Source organism: Pyxicephalus adspersus, chromosome 3 (assembly GCF_032062135.1).
Source record: "Pyxicephalus adspersus chromosome 3, UCB_Pads_2.0, whole genome shotgun sequence".
Lineage (NCBI taxonomy): Eukaryota > Metazoa > Chordata > Amphibia > Anura > Pyxicephalidae > Pyxicephalus > Pyxicephalus adspersus.
Window position 1 is genome coordinate 141,522,877 of NC_092860.1, and position 12,990 is coordinate 141,535,866.

At 38.0% G+C, this 12,990-nt stretch overlaps 1 protein-coding gene across 4 annotated transcripts in view; it reads left to right on the forward strand.

Moving 5' to 3' along the window:
* The window catches only part of FAM53A (family with sequence similarity 53 member A), a 53,749-nt gene that overhangs the window by 1,311 nt on the left and 39,448 nt on the right, over window positions 1–12,990 (forward strand). Inside the window, exon 1 of one of the 4 annotated variants that reach the window (XM_072406581.1) lies at window positions 2,658–2,740. The exons of the other annotated variants lie outside the window; for them this stretch is intronic. The gene's annotated coding sequence lies outside the window, so the exon portion shown is untranslated. Of the gene's footprint in view, window positions 1–2,657; window positions 2,741–12,990 lie in introns of those variants that run through there. 4 annotated transcript variants of the gene reach the window in all.

Here is a 12,990-nt window from a genome sequence, read left to right on the forward strand (position 1 = left end):
TTCCCCATGCCTTTGTAGAAAGTTGTAGCAGTGTCACCTCCATTCATATTTCCCTTCTTACTCTAAGCGGTGGTTAGTAAAGTTGCTTCCTGGGAATTACACATCCATGGCTTGTATTTCCCTGCCTGTAACCCAACTCCTCAGCAGCTGCTTTCATAAAGTCTTCTCTCCAGCCCACAGGAATCATGTTTGGGTCACCACACCTATGATTAACCAGCAAAATGCTGCTTTATTATAGGGGCCTGTACACAGGGGACATGTTTTTTTTTCTTTCTTTTTTTAATTCTTCTATTATTTGCAGGCCTTGTGCTTTATTCTGACTAGGGATTCTGTATGGAAGGCACAGAAGTGTGTCAACTGGCACCAACTGGCAGAACAATGATCCTGTGCAACCCTCTGGAGCCTGTCATTTGTCTGCAGTATTCTTTTATCAATTGTTTTATGTCTAGGGTCCATGTGGACGGCTTTTTTTTTTTGTGTGTTTATGATCAATGGGGATTTTTATGTAAAGAAAAAATAATGTGGTTTAACAAGTCTTTAAAAAGTGCAAGTAGTAACGAATCAGCATTATATTTGTAGACTGAAAGTTGATGCTGAGTTATTTATTGCTATATATTTTTATATTCCTTTCTATATATATATATATATATATATATATATATATATTGTGTGTGTACTGAGGTTTGTTGCCCATTGCACTATTCTTTATTGGTTCATTAATAATAAACAGTATTTATATAGCGTCAACATATCATGCAGCATCATGTTAATAATTTTTATGTTAAAATAAATGTAGTCCACTTTTAAGGGTTTAGCTTTATTACTATAAGTTAAAAACAATTCTTTCATTATTACATATTAATATGTTGTCAATATGCAGCTTGCCTCACAATCTTATGTCCCTACCATAGTCCAATTTTGGAGATGATACCGATAAGTATTAGTAGTAACTAATAAGTATTTCATTCTGGTGGTGTTAGCATGTCCACGGCACAACTTTCTTTCACTCTACTATCACCCTCTTTGGTACATATGCTCAGTAGTTCAGCAAGTTTCATGCTTCTCCTCTCCTCCACCATGGGGCGCTTTAATACTACAGCAGTGATATATTTATAGACAGACATGCTGTGTTCCTTGCCATCTCCAGATCATAGCTTGAAAAAAAAAAAAAGAGCGTGAGAAAGTTTGGTTAAAATCAGAAGTGAATGCTGTGCGTGTGTTATAGTTGTACAGTTTGGTCTATGGCAGTGGTACCCAATCTTTCGGTGTGACCAGACCTTTTTTGCCTTTCTCTGGATCAACTATGTCTATAAGGTTTTATATCTGGGATATATTTATTTCCCTAGTGGTTGAACTTGATGAACTTATGTCTTTTTTTTTGCCTATGTAATATATTTTAACTATTACCAAGGTCTTTGGTTGCATACATGTGGAAGCCACACTGCAGCGACAAGGCACTTCCGAGAAATGCCGAGAGGACATGGCGCATTTTAATGCGTTTCATAATCTAATTTTACAATTGTGCTGTATCGTGTTGCAGATGTATTGAATGTGCCAAAGAGCCACCATTCTGGTTTTCAGTTTTGATCTTATGTTAAAGAAATGCCTGTGGCTTACGTGGAGTGATAGAGGGAGTTGTACTACATAGGTTCTGCAGCGATTTCAGTTTCATGGGCGTAGAGCAGTTGCAGGCAGCCTTTGGCTCTTATGGGACTACAAAGCCCAGCATGCCTTGCCTATAGGCAATGAAGCTTCCACTTCAGCAACAGTTGGATTTATGTTAATGTAACGTGTGATTTCTGCTGGCTGATGACATATTGTGACATGAGAATAATATGATTCATACAACTCAAGGAAAACTGTTTAATGTTCTGGAGCTTAATAAATATGTAAGCTCTTCGGGGCAATGTCCTCTCCTCCTCCTTTGTCTGTCTGGCATTTGCAACCCCTATTTAATGTACAACGCTGCATAATGTGTTGGTGCTATATAAATACTGTTTAATAAATAGATGAAGCAGTGTTCACTGTAGTCATTTAATAATATGCTAGCAAAAATCCTATATATTTGTTCTCGTACATTCATCTTATTTACTATTATTTACTTTCCTAAGTGAATATTCCTTTGCTAAATCTCCTCCATAATATTAGTATTAATAAAAAACAGCACCAACATATTTATGCAGCACTATACATTAAATAAGGCTTACAAATGACAGATATAGACAGCAACACAGAAGGGCAGAGTATTTGTCAATATGATATATTTGAGAAGCCTACAAATCCAAGCATGCTGCCGGATTGCAGGGCATGCTGAAACTTGTAGTTCTCTTACCCAGACCACATGTGAGTTTCAGCTGTATGGTGTGCAAAGTGTTGAGCTATAAAAAAATTATTGAAAATTAAAAATGTAAATAATTTCGTTGCAGCCTTTTGTTTTTTCTTATCTTTTATGGCTTGTGATAAATGCACATTTGTTATCTGAACATGTGATGAGTAATCTGCATTTCCTACAGTGCAGCTGTGTTCCACATTGTGTTTATTGTAAGTGCAATAAAGCTGTAAAAATGAAAAGAAAGAAAAAGAAAAAAAAAGGAGCGGGTTTAGCCAATCAGAGGAAGGTATGGGCAGGGTTAGGCATATTAGGAGGCGTGTTTTAGTGAGGAGTTCTTATTTGTGTCGTGTGTTGAGCTGCTGTGGTCATATACATGGGAGCGTAAGACGAAGGCAGCGTGCTGCTCAGGTACACATGGGCTTCCAGGGACAGGGCTGCCTTGGATATTCCCAATTGTTTGTCCCAACCTCTAAGATCCATTTCCTCAATCTTTTTTCCCTTTACCCACCCTAAATCTCCTGTCCCATCAGCTTGTTGTGACCTGGAGAGAGCTCACAGATTATCTTGACACATCAATTCTTCAGGGGGATTAAAAAAAAAAGGCTTAAGGTGGTCCACTGACCTCAACGCACAATGAAATGGCAATGTTGTCCCTTTTCGTCGCTTCATCTGAGACCCCTATGTATAGGCGACGTACTGATCTCTTAATCCCAGCTGGGTTGCTGGTGGATCATTGTTGACATCCCATTTGGACAGCAGGGAATTGTGTTTTCACGCTGCTTTGTGTGAAGTCATGGTGGTTGCCGAAGGGAAGTGCAGCCTTTTCCGCTGGAAGCTGTAACACTTTTTCTGCCTGGATCCTGCAAATTAGATTTATATAGAACCTTATCTTCTGTATCCGTAGCCTGGCAGTAGGTTTGTTCCTATTATATATGTAGTACGGTAATGCTCTGCTGTCATGTCTCTAGTCTTGTGTCCCTAAACACCCCTTGTCTCTTAAAGATGCCATGGCAAAGTGGTTCATAACCTAAAAACGGTGACAGCATACCAACCTGCCGTGTATTAATAGTAGCTAGCAACCTCCCACGATAATGGAAAGTCCTTCGGATCAGAATTAAAGGGACAAGCAAAGGCTTTGGTAGGCTGTACTAGGCCGTAGTGGGAATCACCAGCTGCTTGGGAGCAGAGTGCCCCGTGGGTCAGTTGGCACAGACATGCCATTGAGTGTATTTTCCCAGCAGCTTGATCCCCCTTCTTTTTTTGGGGGGTTAAACAAGGCCGTGATTTTGTGGTTTTCACCATGCTGAGAATACATTCTGGACCTTTGTGTGTCGTTGGCACAATAATTATATACTTTGACTTGGGTAGGAAAGTCTTTTTTTTTTTTCTTAGCTCAGCTGTTTCTTTAAATAGTAGATTACAATCCCGAAGGCAGGTTTTGAAATCTAACACAAACCAGAACCCTGATGGATGACATGAAGGCACTGGGAACTGTTTATACTGGGAACACACTAGACAGTTCTCCGTGAAGTACTTTAATGTAATCCATGCTCGGCTCTCTGACCACGTTTCTGGGATTGTGTTGGGAACATGTGTTTGCATTTACGAGGGGGATGGAGAGGAGATTGCAAGGCTTGCAGTGGTTTTTTTTCTTTTACAGTCCATGCAAAGGCTGGGGGTGTTTCTCATGGCAACCAGAGTTAGATTTTGTTCTCCACGACCTGCCATTAAATATGAGAAGTACCTAATGACTTGCTTGGGGTCCAAACCCTCCAGTTTGTGCCTGAGATCCTGATATGGTGGCATTGTTTTTTAATATTGGACTATATATGATTGACACACATCTATGTTTTAACGTTATATTTTTAGAAATTCCACCCTCTATAATGGTGGCTTATTAGGTTTAATTTAAAGTGTATGTATGCACTTATTTTATTATAGTTTTTTGTTTTTTAGTTTTATAGTTTTCTTATAGCTTTTTTTTAATTATAGTTTGGCTGTCATTTTTTTGCTCTTGGCCAACATTGTTGATGCAACAAGGACTGTAGCCTTCAACTTCTTGTTGTCAGAACCTATTTCTAATGGAGACACCAGTTTTGGTGACAATTGTCTAAAAGGGGATTTCCTCTCACCTGTAGGACACAACAAGAAGTGAAAGTAACTTTGTAGAAATTAATTGACAGGAGTTTTAACTTTTCTCTATGCAGAAGTAAAGTTATACCAAAAACTATATGTGCAACAATCTATATTTTAATGTGTTTGAAAAAAAAATCAATTCATATGCATACATATGTATGTGTGTGTGTGTATATATATATATATATATATATATATATATATATATACTGTGCATTAAATGTGTTATAATGAAGTTTTCCTTCATGGCTTCCAAGCTGCACCAGAAGGTCACGTAGGCTGCCAATGATGGCTTTCCATTTTTCCTGCCATTACCACTGATTCAGAGCCACTTGCATGGCACACGAATGCAAACCAGGAGATCTAATTTAACTGTGTACTTGTTTCAGTTTAGAAAAGCCAGGCCAGAGGACTAGCATTTTCAGAAAGAGACCACAGCAATGGGGAATTCATATCATGCTCAGCACCATGGTGCTTTTCTGGATAGGCTAGGTAGCATGTCAGGATTTTGGATCTGCATACTTGGTAAATATATTTACTCCAGAAAGTACTGAACTAGTTATTCAGCATAGCAGCCAGTATAACACTAATTTTTGAAGCAAAAATTCCTCCCAGATGACAGCATTCGAGCCATCATGTGGCTGTGGGTCTCTTTATATTCTATTGACCTGCATGTGTCGGTGAAGGCTCCTTGTGCCACAAAGCAGTTTCAGGGCCAGATTTGCATGTGTTAGAAAGACCCCGCCATTGACTTGTAGGTTCAGATGTTCTCTTTCCAATGCCGTTTCTGTTCAGACCAGGTTTTATGGTGGTGGCAAGTTGCCCTAAGTATCACCTTGTAAAAGGAGTGTGCTAAATGGTTCGGGTATTTGCTGCTACAAACCCCTCTTTCTATGGGTTGGTGTACAGTGTAAATCATTCACCTAATTCCTATGATGGAGAGCAAAAAAACATTAGGTTTGAATTTCTTTTTTTATTGCCATACATTGATTTTTTTTTTCTGTTTCAGTTTTTAGTTTAATGTTGATTTTATAATTATCCTCTTGGCAGAGAGGCCACTCTAGGGATAGGTGGTAGTAGAGCTTATAAAATATGAAATATTAATATAAGGCTAGTCATCTTAATTCTGTAACTTAAGGGAGAACTCTAAAGAAATATACCTTATTTAGGACCCAGCGGTGTTGTGCTGGCTCCTTTCTTCTCAAGTCAAAGCCCCTCCTCATTTAATGGCTGGAGGACATCTTGTCACTTAGATTTTTCCTCCCCAACCAGACTGTCTCTGGCCTGCCCCTTTCATTCATTTGGAGTTATTTAATTATGAGGGCTTAGTATTACATGTGGGTAATTGGGTGGCCTGCATACAAATGCAGCCTAGCTAGGAAGCATCTCCAGGAACCAAGGAAGGCAAAATATATGTATGTTTTAATAATGGTATACTCAGAATGTGACCTATATAGTACAGCTGACATAAAGAACATTATGCAAAACTGTAGTGTCACACCTCCTTGATTGAAGTCTTCTTGGAATGAATCAATTTACAGCTTTTCCAGTGAACTTTCCAAACAGCGTCATGAGAGTTGTAGGCTTGGTTGTGAAGTTTCTCTGCACGCATTAATATTTGTCTACCGTTCTGTAGTATTTGTTTTTTTGGTTCAAAATTTACTCCTTTGATGATTTTTTTTTACCAATTGGTAATCTGTGTTCTTTCCAGCGCCTTCTAGCTGGGTGCACCACCCGGCACTTTTCAGTAACCAGCCTGCTGTGTTTGGGTGGTTACTGAAGAGTTGGGTAACAATACAGGGGGCCACCACCCACCTACAATGTTTTCAAACTGGCTAAAAAAAAAATCTGGGTTGAACACTGCTATGATAGGGTTTTTTATGCTTTTTTACATAATTGCTGCATATTTATTATAGAACTTTGTTTTTTTTTTCTCAGATATATCAGTGAGAGGTTTTGACCTCTTTGTTTTTTTTTTTGCCATCTATGTAACAACAAGGAAGAGGCTCTCTGTTCTTATGACCATAGTATCAAAGACTAAAAGTAAGGCCTGATACACAAAAGCAAATCTGCTCCCTATTTTGAACTCAGTCATCAGGTCCAGTAGATATTTCCAATTGGTAGTTGCATAATCTGATGTGTATTAAGTCATGTCACACAGGTGTACCAATATCTGTCCTTCCTATATTGGGACAGGCATGGGGTTTGGTACCAGGCCATGGTTTCCCTGTTTTGACTTGCTTAATAACTTCCTCTCATGATGCAGCTTTTGTATACTTTGGTTAAATTTCCAAGTAATGAATTCTAATTTGGTGATAGAAAGTGAAAACTGGACCATAATTATTAGGCGTTAGTTAGAGATTATCTAGCCAATAGCCAGATGCCTAGATTCACATTGTTTTGCAGTAATGTGCATTGCTGTCAATTATTGTGAATGGCACACCCTAGTACACTTTACCAACACATCTACATTACTTAAAATTGTATATGCACCTTATTGCTGCATTATACATCCCATTCCACCATGGGCTTCCACAAATGAATGCATGTTATAGATATGGCTTACAAAATTTCAAGTAAGCAGGGTGTTCTGGAACCTACAGTACCAAAAAGCTGTGAGGCTTTTTATTTTTGTACATCCCTGACTTGGGTGGAACCTGGCAGTTATTTTTTGGCACAGTTAGTAGTACAGACTGAAGCCTGTATTATATTATGTGTTATATAGTTCACCAGCTGTACGGGACCCGTGGTTTGTGTTCTAATCTTGCAGTTTAATGGTTTTTGGATTGGATTTCCATATGTTACACAAGTTATGTAATACTCCATTTTTTATATTCTGTCTTGTTTACCTGGTTTTCCCAATTTCAATGCTTCAAATATATAAAGAACAGAGATTCCTTTACATTTTGTCCTGTAAAGGCTGATCACAGTGGCCATAGACTTGAAGAGTTGTGTTCTAAGACCGTCACATCTTCATTGTCCATATCGGCCATGCTGTGCTCTGTGTTTTCCGATCACTAGCCGTTACATTCCTGAGAAGTTCTGGACCTTGAAGTGTCATTCCATGCCAAAGTAAATTCAGCTTCTGGTAGACTTGAATAACTTCACGGTTTCCTAAAACCTTTTAGACATTCTTTTAGTAAGATCTCTGCCCCAAAGTTCCTACCTGCTGTACCTAATATGGCGGCCCTGGGACTCCTGTTGGATGTTTTTGTATGTTAGAAAATGAATGTTAATGTAGTGCAGTTTGCCATTGGATTGGTACAAGACTTTGATTAAAACTCTAAGCTGGGCAGTTCTTGTAGTTGTTAGGACTAATGAGCATGAGTACTTCTTAGCTGGTGACCAATTCTACATTTATTTATGTAAAGCAGCAAAAACTTGATACTTGTAGGTCTGCCATAGAATAAAATAGGGTGCTCTATTTTAATTAACAAATTTAATTTTCTGTGGCAGACCCAAAGCTTTCAAGCAGATTTTTTCTCCAGCCTGTTTAGAGGATTTGGGTTTACATCATAATTACTGAATTTCTTTGATTTATTATTTTTTCTTAGAGTTCTGCATCATGTTCTAAATTTGGTCATTTGGCTTTGTTTGACTCTCTCTCTCACTGGACTTTGCCATAAATCCCAGAGAATGGTGGAATTCCCCTTGTATCTAGAGACCAATGTGTTTTTTTCCCTAAACACATTCCTTTGTGTTAGCCATCTCCTGATGTTTGATGTATTGCTCATTTGAGTATGATGGAAGCTTTCCTCTACTAGGAGCTATTAGATCTACAATATGTTTTCTGTTTTTAGGTTTTAGTGATTATTTAGCATTTGGCAAGCTATTGCTGATAAAAAGCCTCACTTTGAGATATTTAAAGAAGACCTCTACTATGAAAAAAAAAACATTTCTCGTTGTTAATATACGATCCCCATTAGTAAGAGAGTTTCATAGTTCTTGCATAATCAAGGACACCCCTTTCGCGTGCTTTCTGGACAGGAAAGGTGCAGGAGTTACATGGAGGAGGTCATCATTGTGATTACTCTGCTCTCTTCTCCTGTCAGCTCCCCTTCTCTGTAAGAGATGGTTTCTCATGCCTTTTCATCTTTAGGGAGCAGATGTCTCCATTTGCATGGAAATAAAGGAAGTTCTTTGTATACTTTAACTACATATAGTTAGCAATAATTAGTTGGTCACACAAATCTGCTCTGCTCCCATTCATCTGTAAGGATTTTGCTTCCCTAGCCTTATTTTCAACACATTTTTGCTTCCCTAAAGTCTCATGCTTGTGTGCAGCTTCCTTACAAAGATGTTATAAAGGCCTCTAGCAAACTGGAGTTTTAACTTAATTTGTAGGATTCCATTGAAGTTGTCCATGCTCATTTTTAAGTTGTCCATGCTGTAGGTTTTATACATCTCTATACATTGTTGTAGTGTACTATTTAGAGTAAAATATGCCATTTACTATGCATGACTGCTTATGAATCCTCCTGTATCACTGTCTGTATTAGTCTGTCATTTGCAATCCCTATTTAATGTACAGCGCTGCGTAATATGTTGGCGCTATATAAATCCTGTTTAATAATAATAATAATGTGTTCAAACAACATGCAGGTGGGAGGTTGTATCTGCTGCCTTCTGGGATGGTATTCAAGAGAAATGTCTTGTCCGCCCAGGAAGTGAAGAAAAAACAAACTGTCCCTGGAAGGATCTCTAATTTTTCTCTTTTTATACTTTAAGGAAAACTCTTTGACCTTTTGAACTCTAAAGAGGATGTGATATATGAATAGGTTACAGTCACTAATGTTCTTGAGTCAAAAATAGTTGCTAAAGATAAAAAATGTGATTAGGTTACGTGAGCCAGTAAATTACCCTTTCCGTACTGTGACTAAACTAGTGGAATAAATAAAATATCGGGACCTCAATGTACCTGAAGGTATTTATGGAATTCATCCTACATTTCCAAGTGACCACTCAAATCTTTATGTAGGCCTTTTACAACTTGAACTAGAAAGTTGAGGGTCTCCATTGGTTTGGACGACATCCATTAAAATGATGGACCAGTTGGTGTGGAAGGCTTGAGGTTGTCTTGTTATAATCCCTTAGAATGCTTTTAGATACTGAAATATTGTGGCAAGAAGTTAGCTTTTTTGCTTTTAGGGCAGATTAGAAGAGAAGACTAGAGGGAAAGTTATTAGGGGCAATTTTTATATACCTTTTACACATAAGTTACGCTGGTTGGCGGAGTTCTCCCCAGCCACTTTTAGCCAGGTGCACCACCCAGTTGTTTTTGGGTGGTTACTGTGAAGTTGGATCACAGTACAGAGGCCACCACCCAGCTAAAAAAAAATAAATACATTTTAGGGGAGAACACTGATCAGGTTCTACCTCTACTACTCTGTAGTTCTTTACAGTAGGAAATATTTTCACCTTAATACCTGTGTATTTATGTACAATGTCGTACATGATAAATGGGGATAGAACCTTCCTTGGGAGATGACAGAGCAGTGTTTCACATTGAAAAATATCAACACATTCTTAACATGGTTGAAAATACCTGTGGGGGATTGGTATTGTAGACAGCTTAGTTCATATGTTTCTTGCTTAAATCTCCGGGCTTAGCGTGTTTTAATAGCTTTCAGACTTTAAAACGTGCACGTGCCTGCTGAGAGAAAAACAGCCATTTTCGCGATAGAATCAATTTTTAGGTTGGGTTATAGCTAGATAGGCAGTGGTAACATCTGCTTAGCTTAATTTTGTAGCACATGTTGAGCTATTGCATGCTGAACAGAGAAAGCACATGACAAATATGGTTTATTTAAGGTAAAATGGAACAACAAAGGAGCAATAGGTAGTGATTTACTGCAGGAAGGAAAATCTTTACTCTCCCACCCCTGAAACTGTGTGTGGTATGTTTGTTTGTGGTAACTTGGTTGTAATCTTGTAAATACTTGGCAGAGCCTTCAGGTGTACCTGCCACTGATTTGTGTAATCAATAGCCATGTAAGGTGGAACAAAAAATGCTCTATACTAACTTGCTATTCAGCCCAGCCATGAAACCTTTTGGGCATGGTGACCTCTTTGGCTTTAGTAGGCCACATGTTAATGGTGGACACCACATTGGCTCTCGAAGGTTTCCAAGCAGACCTTCCCTTATGGAACATGTCTGAGCCCAGCTTTTTGCTTAGCTGTTTATTTCTTGCACCTCATTCCCCTGTGACATCAGATTTCTACTTAAATGATAGGCCACATTCTCTAAATATTTTGTCTAGTCCACGCAACAACCACAGTTTTCGAGAGACCTTGTTAAAAAAAAAATAGTTTGAATGTCTAGCTAAATATTTCAGTTCAACTGTCAGGTGTGTAAAACGTCTCAATATTTCCCTTGAAGCATATTTCCAGTCAATTATTGGATAGAATAGTGACAGGTTTACAACTGTAAGATATTACAGATACTGTGGAGACTTGGCTTTAATTCCCTTACCAGTATAAATACTGAAATCCAGACCAGAAGACAAAGGAAAAACCCTAGGGACACGGCAATAAAAATACTTCTTTTTAATGTATATATTTTAAAATTAAATGGGTGAAGGATACAACCAACACTTGTACACTATTGTCTTTGAACATTTCTCAATTCCTCTTCCGGAGATTGCGTTGTCACCAGTACCAAATAAGTTTAAATCTCCTCAACAAGACTAATAACCCCTCAATCCCATCATAAATGCTGCACTTATAATCTTTCATCCATTTTTTGTAAAAAAACATAATAGTATTCATGGCCTTCTGAACCTGCCAGCTTTAAACGGCTGATGGCCTCTACAATGTATGAACTGTAATCTTCCATCTGTTGGTTTTGTTTGCTTTGTCAGCCAAACATCTGGACAGGTAACATCGGCTGTCAGGACGCACTGAAAATCATCTGTCACTGTGTTATTCAGTAATCTTTACTGCAGGGCGTAATTGTTCATTGCTGCTGTAGTAAAACTTTGAGGAGGTGCAATATAATGTAAGGCAGGGCAACTTTCAGTTCTATTTTATCATGGGAAAATAGCTCAGAGCAACCTATTTGAGTTGTTGGGCCTCCCCTGTTTTTCACCTTTCTTTAAAAATAGAATGATACCAAGAAACTTTTGTGAAGAAATTTTAAAGTCTTACTCCATCCCATGTTTTTAATTCTTTTTGTGCCTCAAATCTTGTCCTGATGCTCACAAAAGCAATGGGATCTGGTATCCTAAAGATGGGTAGGCACAGTGGATTGACCAACGCTGACTTTGACCTTGACGACCTAATTGAAGTTGGTTTATATAAAAGATCTAGATGTTTACATTTATGTATGGAATGGTTCTCATAGGTGCACAAAAAATATTGATCTACGTCTTATTTCTTTGTGTAAGCCACCATTTTTAAGTTCAAGGAGACTTTTAAGCATCAACAATCAAGTTTTTTGAGTAGGATTAATGAACTGAATAGGAAAATACTGCTCACAGCGGAAATACTCATTATCTTCTCTTAATATTGCAGCTCTTATTGTATTCTGAGGTTTATCTTTTATATCAATACTGTTATGTTTTTTTTATGTAGAACTAGCTTACGGTTTGACATTTTTCCTTTTTTTGTAGTTGCAGTTTTGTATGTTGGGGGAATTATTCTATTATGAACTTTAATAACTTCTCTGGACATGAGTCATGATGTGCAAACATTTGGGTAACAAAAACATCATTTTGTGTGGTTTGGGTGTTGATTTCGTGAAGGAAGCTGCAGAAGAAGTTAAAAGTAAAGTAAATTTACCTTATGCTTCCATTACTTAGCTGATTGTATTCTGGTTCCTTGGCCTTTGTTGCCTGTTAATGGAATCCACCTAATGATCTACAACCACTTGATATATCTTTTAATATGACACTTTCAGGATTATCACATGTCCAGTCTTTTGCTTTGTGCATTGGCACTATGTACAATTTGTCAAATGTAAAGATTCTTCATGGGTTATAGAACCTAAACAGAGTAAGGATTCCAGGAATGGGTGTCAGGCCAGGTGAACGTAAACCTTCTCCTAGTGACTCTCTGAATTTCTAGAATTGACCAAGTACAAATAGTTAAATGGCACCACATTCACCCTAAAAAGTCCCAGAATGGAAAATATTTATAACTAAATAAAATGGAAAAAGATTGCACATCCGTAACGTATGAGAGGAAGTCTTCTGTAGTCTAGTCCAGCAGAAAAGAATGCATGAAAGTGACTGTAAACTGTAGATATAATGTCAGAAATTTCTATTTAAGCCTAACCTTTTTTAATAATTTGGTTTAAAGCGAAATGGTTGTCAAGCTATTACTGGGTGAGCAAACTCGTCACTTATGCCACATACTGACCTGAATTGACAAATGTCATCAGCCCAGCTGTTTCTAAAATATTAAAAGCAGAAAGTAAGGTTTCCGTGGCAGAAGTCATGAATCACTCTTGTGCAGACTTCCTTAGCTCATCTGCAAAATGTATTTAGAAATGTGTTTGGAACGGACTTCCTTGCATTTCTCAG